General features: G+C 47.3%; 1 protein-coding gene across 1 annotated transcript in view; it reads right to left on the reverse strand.

The window, feature by feature from the left end:
* The window catches only part of PSEN1 (presenilin 1), a 43,971-nt gene that overhangs the window by 24,003 nt on the left and 9,695 nt on the right, over positions 1 to 10,273 (reverse strand). The window lies entirely within an intron of this gene.

The following is a 10,273-nucleotide window of genomic DNA, read 5'->3' on the forward strand; positions in this document are numbered from 1 at the left end:
TAAGGGGAAAAGAAGGGGGGGAAAGGGGGGGGGGGGGGGGGATTCACTATATATTTTACTGACCGCCTCATTTTGTTACTGTAATTGGTAATGTTCATGGCCAGCTCTTTCAATCACAAATGCTCAGCTTTACCTAGGGTGGTCTGCATGCACATGAAGCCTGCCTGAGAATGTCCACTCAGACCAACATCCACTCAAGACATTTTGATATGTGCATAATTTCCCCTAAGAGATAGCCCTGCATCACAGCCAAGGACTCGAGAGGCTTCCACGAAGCTATGTACAACAACTTACTGGGTCCTGCCACTACTCATGATCTACCAGCACTGCATAAAGAAACAGAGAACCAGCAATTACATCATTGGGTCTAAAATAGGCAACAATGAGGAAAATAAATTTGATCCCGTGCAGATTTTGTAAGTTTGCCCACTTACAAAGAAATGAAAGGTCTATAACTTTTATCATAGGTGTATTTTAAATGACAGAAATGTCAACCAAAAAAAACACAAAAACCTTCACATGATACAAATGTTATAAATTGAGTTGCAGTTCAGCGAGTAAAAGTAGTATTTGATCCCCTACCAACCAACAATAATTCTGGCTCCCACAGACTGGCTATAATGGTACACAGATTAGTCCTGTCAATTTAAGAAGGTGCTCCTAACGACAACTCGTTCTGTATATAAAAGACACCTGTCCACAGAATCCCTTTCATCCATTCAAACCTCACCACCATGGGCAAGACCAAAGAGCTGTCAAAGGACGTCAGGGACAAGATTGTAGACCTGCACAAGGCTGGAATGGGCTACAAGACTATCAGCGAGAAGCTTGGCGAGAAGGAAACAACTGTTGGACCTATTATTCGCAAATGGAAGGAATACAAAATATCAAATCGCCCTCTGTCTGGGGCTCCATGCAGGATTTTTCCTCATGGGGTAAGGATGATCATGGGAAAAGTGAACTACACGGGAGGAGCTTGTGAATGATCTCAAGGCAGTTGGGAACAGTCACCAAACCATTGGTAATGCAATACACCGCCATGGATTGAGATCTTGCAGCGCCCACAATGTCCCCCTCCTCAAGAAGGCACATGTACAGGCCCGTCTGAAGTTTGCCAATGAACATCTAAATGAATTGGAGAAGGATTGAGAGAAAGTGCTGTGGTCAGATGAGATCAAAATTGACCTCTTTGGCATTAACTCGAATCGCTGTGTATGGATGAAGAAAAATGCTGGACTATGACCCTAAGAACACCATCCCTACAGTCAAGCAGGGGAGGTGGAAACATTACGCTTTGGGGTCGTTTCTCTGCTAAAAGTACAGGCTGACTTTGTCGCATTGAGGGGCCAATGGACAGGGCCATGTATTGTAAAATCTTGGATGAGAACCTCCTTCCCTCAGCCAGAACACTGAAGATGGGCCGTGGATGGGTCTTTCAGTAGGACAATTACCCAAAATATATCGCGAAGGCAACAAAAGCAGTGGCTAAAGAAGAAGCACATTAAAGTTCATGGAGTGGCCTAGCGAGTCTCCAGACCTGAATCCTAAAGAAAATTTATGGTAGTGAGCTGATACTTAGAGTTGCCAAGCGACAGCCAGAAATGCTTAAGGCTTTAGAGAAGATCTGTAAAGAGTGGACCAAAATCCCTCCGAGGTGTGTGCAAACCTGGTAACAAACTACAAGAAACCTCTTACCTCTGTGCTTGCCAACAAGGGTTTCTCCACCAAGTACTAAGTCATGTTTTGCATGGGGATTAAATACTTACTTTACTCACTAAACTGCAACTCAATTTATAAAATTTGTATCATGTGTTTTTTTCTGGATTTTTGGTTACCAACAATACACCAAAGATACCAATGATAAAACATTATAGACCTTTCATTTGAGTGGGAAAACTTACAAAACCTGCAGGGGATAAAAATCATTATTTGCCACACTGTATGTCATATAAATGTAAAAGGTGTTACTTAAACATTTAATTAGCATGAGGGAGAAAAAAAGGAACCAAGGAAGGCAAAATAGAAATAAACTTCAGCTTTAACCTAAGGTTGCACCATCAAACCTGCTACTCACTGCAAATTTAGACCTCAGCTGTTGTGTATCAGCTGCTAGGGTATGCTGGGTCTTAAAAACATGCACACATAGGCCAGGCTGACAGCAATCTAAGAAAATAAAGCTTAAAATATCAGCATCCACTTCACTGTTATTTATGAAAGTTCCTCAGGAAGTATTATCTTAACTAGTCTGGCCTTCCCCACAGCAGTGATGCCCACAAGGACTCTATATTTTTAAATAGGACACAAACAGTTTCTTGTTAGCACAGAATTCAGTTTTGTAACCTGTGTGCTTCAGTTCTGAGTGACTTCAGATCTAGTACGTTGTTTATCTACAATATTTCCGTAACAGTAAATGTGCAGCAAGCCGCCTGAGATATTACTTCCTTTGTGTGGCCTATAAACCGTATTTCTTGTTGCCTCTGACAACCTGTCAGGTTCTTCCTACTATTTTCTAATGCTGTACCTGAAATGCTTAAGTAGTATCTAAAATGACGATTATGAGCCACAATATCCATCCTTCAGACACTTTTAAAAGTACTTTCAAGTAACCTAACAGAAATACTTCATCAGGTAACTGATAACATATCTTTTGCTGAAAATTGATTTTGACCTTTACTCCGGATGCATTAAAAAGAACACACACACACTGTATTTGCTGGCATATAAGACTACTTTTTATACCTAAAAACATCACCCGAAAATCGGGGGTCGTTCTATACGCGGGGTATACAATGTATACCGTTAGTTCGTTTAGGCCAAGAGCTGGTCCATCCCTAATCTGTCAGCCTGCTGACTGTGCTGGATGGAGGGATGTGCGGTAATACTGTATGCACGGTAGCTTCGGCTACGTACAGTAGCTGAGCCAATCACGGTGAGCGATGTGCACAACCTCTGCCAATCCAAGCAAGCTTTGTATTCATTAATAGAATACATTGCCCGCCATGATTGGCTTAGCACGGTATACTGTATGTAGCTGAAGCTACCGTACATACAGTATTACCGCACATCCATCCATGATGTTTTTAAATGGTGTTGCCTCGGAAGTGGGGTAGTCTTATATGACGAGAATAGCCCAAAACCTATGTTTTAAGTGGAAAATTAGGGGGTCGTCTTATACACCCAGTCGCCTTATACGCCGGCAAATACGATGATAGATAGATAACCAAATCTGCAATATTCACAATTGATTTGCTCATCTCACCTTAACTCTGCTTTACATGTGTACTCCTCACTAAGGGCTCACCCCCCAACTTTTTAACTTAACTATGTGCAGTGTGATGTGATGAGTTATAGCACATCAGAACATGCTGCACGTTCTTTTTTTTTGTTTTGCACACACAAAAACCGTAAATGCCTTGGAACTGCATTGGGCAACGCTGCCCAATTGAGCGGGTATGTATGAGCCCTCAAGAATGTATTGCTTCAGTGAAAAGGTTAAAGTACCTGCTCTTCACTGATAAACAGTAGCTGTACAGAAAAAAAAATAAAAATCAGTGATTGTGTTGTATGTATAATGTAAAGCGTATACCTTGAAAACAATTACAACAAAACCTGGTTAATGCCCAACTCCACACAAAATTATTAATTTTGTATAGAATAGAGAAGCATTTCCAGATTCTGGCAGATTTGTACTGCCATCCGTGACTTCTATGATTTCCCCTCACTTTGCGATGACTGGACAAGAAACAGGGAGGAACAAAGGCTGTAGCGAATTAAACTGCCAATTGTGTCAGACAAAATAAAAAAAGTCTTCTAGTGTTCAATAGTCAAGAAAAGATTATCCATATGATTGGCTGTAAGAGATACATGTGCTATGCTTGTTTGAGACCCCACTAGTGAAAAAGTAAAAGAAAAATGCAAAAAGCATATTTTAAGTACTCACTGCAGACACCTACAAACACTCTACACCTTTATTACAGGATGGGCACAAAGGCCCACTGAAGGTGCTTACACATTTTAGTAGATACATTTGCAATGATCTGCCTGACTTCACTTCCTCTTCTCCAGGTTCAGAGTCCCAGATAAGCTAAAGAAGAATCTACCCTTAAACTACACAGAGAAGAAATGTAAAAGGTTCACCGAAAACAAAAACAGGATCATTCTCTCAGAACACTCACAGACTGCAGTACAAGCAGCGGAATGGACTCCTCATCTTCAGACATAACTTCACATGTGAGGAAGTAGCAACCTCGCTCTAATGAAATAACGCCCAGTATGATAACAGACCACACCGGGAAATGACTCCAGTTAAATATTAACTCTAAACCAGTCCTCTGACAAGTACATTCAACTGAGACACAACATCTGCATACATATATACAGTAATACCTCAGTTTACAAGCATAATTAGTTCCGGAAGCATGCTTGTAATCCAAAGTGCTTGTATATCAAAGCGAATTTCGCCTTAGGAAATGGAAACTCAGATGATTTGTTCCACAACCCAAAAATATTCATATAAAAATGACTACTGTACTGTAATACAATACGAAATATAAAGAAAACTAAAACAATTACAGGTACCTTCGTGGCTGGTGTGAGGGAGACGAGAGAGGGGGATTATGGTGTAGGACGACTTTCACTATCACTAACGGAATCCCTGCTATCTCTTGGCTCAATGGAATCTTTTTCATTTCGTGAAACCTTAACAAGGAATCTAACCAATGACACTTGCTGTTGCCTCCTTTTGAGGATTTCGCAGAAATGTGACATTGCATTGTCTTTAAACAGATTCATCGCTCAACACTGCTACAGCCTTATTTGGGTGGTGCTTTTCTACAACCTGCTCGTATTGCAAGACATCGCTCGTAGATCAAGGCAACATTTTTCTGAAATGTTTGCTTGTCTTGCAGGAGTTTCACACCAAGTTACTTGTAAACCAAGTTATTGTTGTACTATGATTTGAAAGCTGACCATGTGACAATATACATGTTGTAAAATAACATTTAAGGCTACATAAATAGATCAAAAATAAAGCAGAAGTGGTCATTTCAGCCATTCTAAAGCAAAACATTTTTACAGGAAACTGTTCTGAGAAATACAGAGGCTGCCACTGCTGACCTCATTCTGAAAATGATTGATGCCGGGGTTGTCTCTGGCTAAAATAAGCATGCAGACAAAGAGTCCAAGTGAAGCCTCAACACCTAACCTGAATACTTGTTGTGGCTTAGACACTGAAAAGAACCAAAAAGTCATTGGATCAGAATGACACGCAAGGAACTAGTATTTTTGGAAGAGGTCAACAATGGCAGTCCCCATACTTCCTGTATACTAAGCAGATTTCCTTTAACCTAAAAGAAAAAAAAAAAAAACACACGCATCTCTGCTGAAAACCTTTTTTTCTAGGGACACTTTATTCAGCCTCTGCATAATCATTTAAAAAGGAATTTAGTAGACTATGGGCCCTATAATAGGGCAGACCAGATACCGCTGTCTGTCACATTGTGCCAGCATTTTACAATTCATAAAATGCAAAACACCAATTACAGAAGACTAATCACATGGCCAGACTGTCTCCCTCCTATATCCAAGCACCCCAATTTATTAATTTCAGTGTGGGAACCTGAAAAGCAAGTGAAGAAATATCACATCTAAAGCATATTGCGCTGCTTTACAAAATCTGTTTTTTTTTTGCTTTTAAAAGCAGCGGTTCTGGTGATGGTAAGGGTCACCAAAGACGTCACAATATGACCAATCAACTTTAGAGTTTTGCCAAAACTATATAACGTGAGGGCCACCTAATCTATCCAATCAGGCAGGCCCTTACAATAGAATACATCTCCCCTCTAGGAGGTACCAAAAGAAGATTGTAACGTGTGTGGTGATCTTAAAGCTGGCCATACACCTATAGATCATCTGCAGATTCTCTATGGTCAGATGAAAAAACTGCAACAGATTCCTCCATCTACACTAAACTGTGTGGATGGAGGAATCTACCGCTGGGCCGAGCTTCAGTATCTTGCTATTCAGCCCCGCTGGCTCTCAAAACACCTGAACAATCTGATTCAGTGCAGGCATTGTTTACATGGGAAAGACTAGGAAACACCCAATAATTTAAAGCTGAAGTCCAGCCAGGAAACTCAGTCTGACACTGGGGGTCGGATTGCAAAGCAGCTGACCCCCCTCCCTGTGAGTCATTGCAATACGATCACTGCACACCAGCTCTGCCTTTCCAGGTCACAACACACCATCCAGAGGGAGTTGCCACTATGAATACTAATGAATGGGTGGAGAGAGCTCAAAGAGGGTTAATATACACAAACTGCTTGGAGAGCACAGAGGCAGCCATTTCAAAAAGAGCCGAAAGGAGATTGAGGACGAAAAAAAATTAATAAATATCTGTTCATATACAGCAACTGCATATGCCTGCTACTTGTTAGTTCGGTGTATATTGCTGGCGCATGTTAAAAGTAATTACACACACAAAAAGGTGGACAGTGGCTGTTAACCTCCTTGGCGGTATTCCCGAGTGTGGCTCGGGGGTAATTTTCAGTACCATAAGCAGTAACACCGAGCCACACTCGGGATTACAGCATAGCGTCTCTTAGCTTGCCCACGGTCTCCGATGTGTCCTCCGGCCAATGCCTGCATCAGTCTTCCATCCCTTGCAAGCGTCTGCGTCGCACTGGGGCAGAACCGGCGGGAATTTTAAAAGTAAAAAAAAAAAAAATAGGATTTTTGTACTCACCGTAAAATCCTTTTCTCTCCGTTCATTGAAGGACACAGGGCAACAGATCGGAGATCCTGTATGGTAGGGTATATCGCCACCTGCAGGAGTAGGACGCTAGGCACATAACAAAAAGACAAGACAGCCTAGGGGCGGCCCCTGCTGGTGGCCCAACCCCCCACTTGCTGACAAGTCTCCAGTTAGTAACAAGCAGTTAGGAGTGTACACCCATAGAAGAGGGCGGGACCTGTGTCCTTCAATGAACGGAGAGAAAAGGATTTTACGGCGAGTACAAAAATCCTATTTTCTCTCCCGTTCATTAAAGGACACAGGGCAACAGATCGGAGATCCTGTATGGTAGGGACGTCCACAAGCAGTAACCCCTGAGGGATGGGCAAACAAACAAACAACCCAAGAAACCCTCAAAGAGCCGCCTGCAAAACCTTGTGCCCCAAACCAGCATCCACCGATGCCAACACATCCACCTTGTAAAACTTAAAGGTGTGAACCAAAGACCAAGTAGCGGCCTTACAAACCTGAGAAACAGAGGCACCATGGCGAAAGGCCCAGGATGCTCCAACAGCCCTAGTGGAATGTGCAGTGACAGGAAAAGGGGGCTCCTGCCCCTTAACGGCGTACGCCTGTACGACTACATTCAGAATCCATCGGGAAATGGTAGCCGCCAAGGCAGCTCGACCGTTACGAGGGCCCCCCGCGAGCACAAACAAGGAATCTGTCTCACGGAACGACGCAGTAGCGTCCACATAGGCACGAAGAGCGCGCACCACATCCAGGCAATGCAGCGCCCGTTCCTTCCTGTGTACCGGCTTCGGGCAGAAGGCAGGACAATGTCCTCATTCAAATAGAATGCCGACACAACCTTAGGCAGGAAGGCCGGCCGAGGCCGGAGAACCGCCTTGTCCCTATGGAGAACCAGAAACGGCGACTTGCAGGACAAAGCCGCCAACTCTGACACCCGGAGGTGATGGCCACCAAAAAGGCCAGCGGAATCTCGCAAAGAGGCTCAAATGGAGATTCCTGCAGGACTGAAAGCACCAGGTTCAGATCCCACGGAGCCAAGGGCGAACGAACCGGGGGCGCAATACGCGTGACCCCTTGGACAAAAGTGCGGACCAGAGCGTTAGATGCCAAGGGCCGCTGAAAAAGCACCGTCAGGGCAGAAATTTGGCCCTTCACCGTGCTCAGGGCCAACCCCTGAGCCACCCCGCGCTGCAAGAAAGCAAGAATCTTGCAGATGGAAAACAAACGCGGAGACCAGGCCCCAGCCTCGCACCAGGCAAAATAGGCCCCCCACGTGCGGTGGTAGATCCTCCTGGAGACCGCCTTGCGCGCTCTGAGCATCGTGGAGATGACCACATCAGACAACCCCCGGTCCCTCAGGACCTGGCTCTCAACAGCCACGACGTCAAAGCCAGCGACTGTAAAGAAGGATGGAAAACCGGTCCCTGGGACAGGAGGTCTGGACGCAGAGGCAGCCGCCAAGGAGCGTCCACCAACAGTTGAACCCCGTACCACGCCCTCCGCGGCCAATCCGGAGCCACGAGGACGACGGGGATGCCTTCGACCGTGATCCGACGCACCAGGGCATCCACCGCCTCCGCCCAGGGGTCCAGAGCACGGGCCATGAACCGCTCCACCTTTCGGTTGAGCTGAGACGCCAGAAGATCTACATCCGGCGTCCCCCAGCAAAGACAAATTTGCTGAAAAACTTCCGGGTGTAGGGAACCACTCCCCCGGGTCCAGCGACTGGCCACTGAGGTAGTCGGCCTGCCAATTGTCCACCCCCGGGATGTACAGCGCCGAGAGAGCAAGAACTCGACCCTCCGCCCAAGACAGGATCCCGGACACCTCCCGACTTGCGGCCACGTTTTTTGTGCCGCCCTCGTGGTTGATGTACGCCACTGCGGTGGCGTTGTCGGACTGGACCCGAACTGACAGACCCTGAAGGCGGGTGGACCAGTGACGGAGGGAAAGGCAAATCGCCCGAAGTTCCAACACAATTATCGTTAGACGGGACTCCTCTGGCGACCACCGACCCTGCACGGTCAGGGATCCCAGGACTCCCCCCCAGCCCCAGAGGCTGGCATCCGTCGTGACCACCGTCCAACGCCCGGGAAGGAAAGACTTCCCTTGCACCAGGGCCGGAGAGAGAAGCCACCACCGCAAGGAGGCCCGCGCCACCCGAATTTCCCTGTCCAGGGAAAGGGGGGACTTGTCCCACTGTACCAGTATGTCCCGCTGTAGGGTCCTGGTGTGGTGCTGAGCAAAGGGTACAGCCTCGAAGGAGGCCACCATGAGACCCAGGACCTTCATGCAAAAGCGAACCGACGACCACTGGCGCGTTTGCAACAGACGCACGTGGGAACGAAGTTTCAGAAGCTTGTCCTGAGGTAGAAAAACCCGGGCCGCAACAGTGTCCAGAAGTAGGCCCAGGTATTCCAGGCGGGGCGAAGGCACCAGACAAGATTTCTGGACGTTCAGGATCCACCCGAACCCCTCCAAGGACCGCACCGTGACCTCCAGAGCTGTCACCAGAGAGGAGTGCGACTCCGCCCGCAGAAGAAGATCGTCCAGATACCCCACAATCGGCAACGCAAGAGCGCCAGAATCGGGGCCAGCACCTTGGTGAACACTCGCGGGGCCGACGCAAGGCCGAAAGGCAGCGCCACAAACTGGAAATGGTCCTCCCCCACCGCGAAACGAAGAAATCGCTGATGAGACATGAAAGTAGGCATCCTTTATGTCGATGGAAGCCAACAGGTCCCCCTGACGAAGACACGCCACTACAGACCTGATCGATTCCATCCGGAACCGACGTACCCTCACAAAGGTGTTTAAACGCTTGAGGTCCAGGATAGGGCGAACCCCCTCCTTCTTGGGCACGGTAAACAGATTTGAATAAAACCCTGTGAACCTCTCCGAGGGCGGAACTGGTACGACCACCCCCTGGGACAAGAGGTCCCCCACCGCGTGGTGGAGAGCCGCCAACCGCAGGGGGGAAAGCCATGTGTTAGACGGGAAGAAACGGTGGCCCGGGCGGGACAGGAATTCGATCTTGTAGCCTGACGACACCAGCTCCCGAACCCAAGTGTCCGAGACGTGAGCCAACCAAAAGTCCGCAAAGAGCCGCAGGCGCCCCCCCACCCCGAACCGGGGCCCGACCTTCATGCGGATGGGGGCTTGGCAGACTTAGGCTGCCAGGGACACTTGGTAGACTGCGAGGAGGAGGCTTTGGTTAACTTGCCGCCCTTCTCGGAGGGGGGCGAAAAAGCCGCTTGTGAGCGGAGAGGTCCAGCCCCTTGGTGAACCCTCGCGGGGCCGACGCAAGGCCGAAAGGCAGCGCCACAAACTGGAAATGGTCCTCCCCCACCGCGAAACGAAGAAATCGCTGATGAGACATGAAAGTAGGCATCCTTTATGTCGATGGAAGCCAACAGGTCCCCCTGACGAAGACACGCCACTACAGACCTGATCGATTCCATCCGGAACCGACGTACCCTCACAAAGGTGTTTAAACGCTTGAGGTCCAGG

The sequence above is a fragment of the Nanorana parkeri genome, unplaced genomic scaffold (assembly GCF_000935625.1).
Source record: "Nanorana parkeri isolate BGI_ZX_2015 unplaced genomic scaffold, ASM93562v1 scaffold1842, whole genome shotgun sequence".
NCBI lineage: Eukaryota > Metazoa > Chordata > Amphibia > Anura > Dicroglossidae > Nanorana > Nanorana parkeri.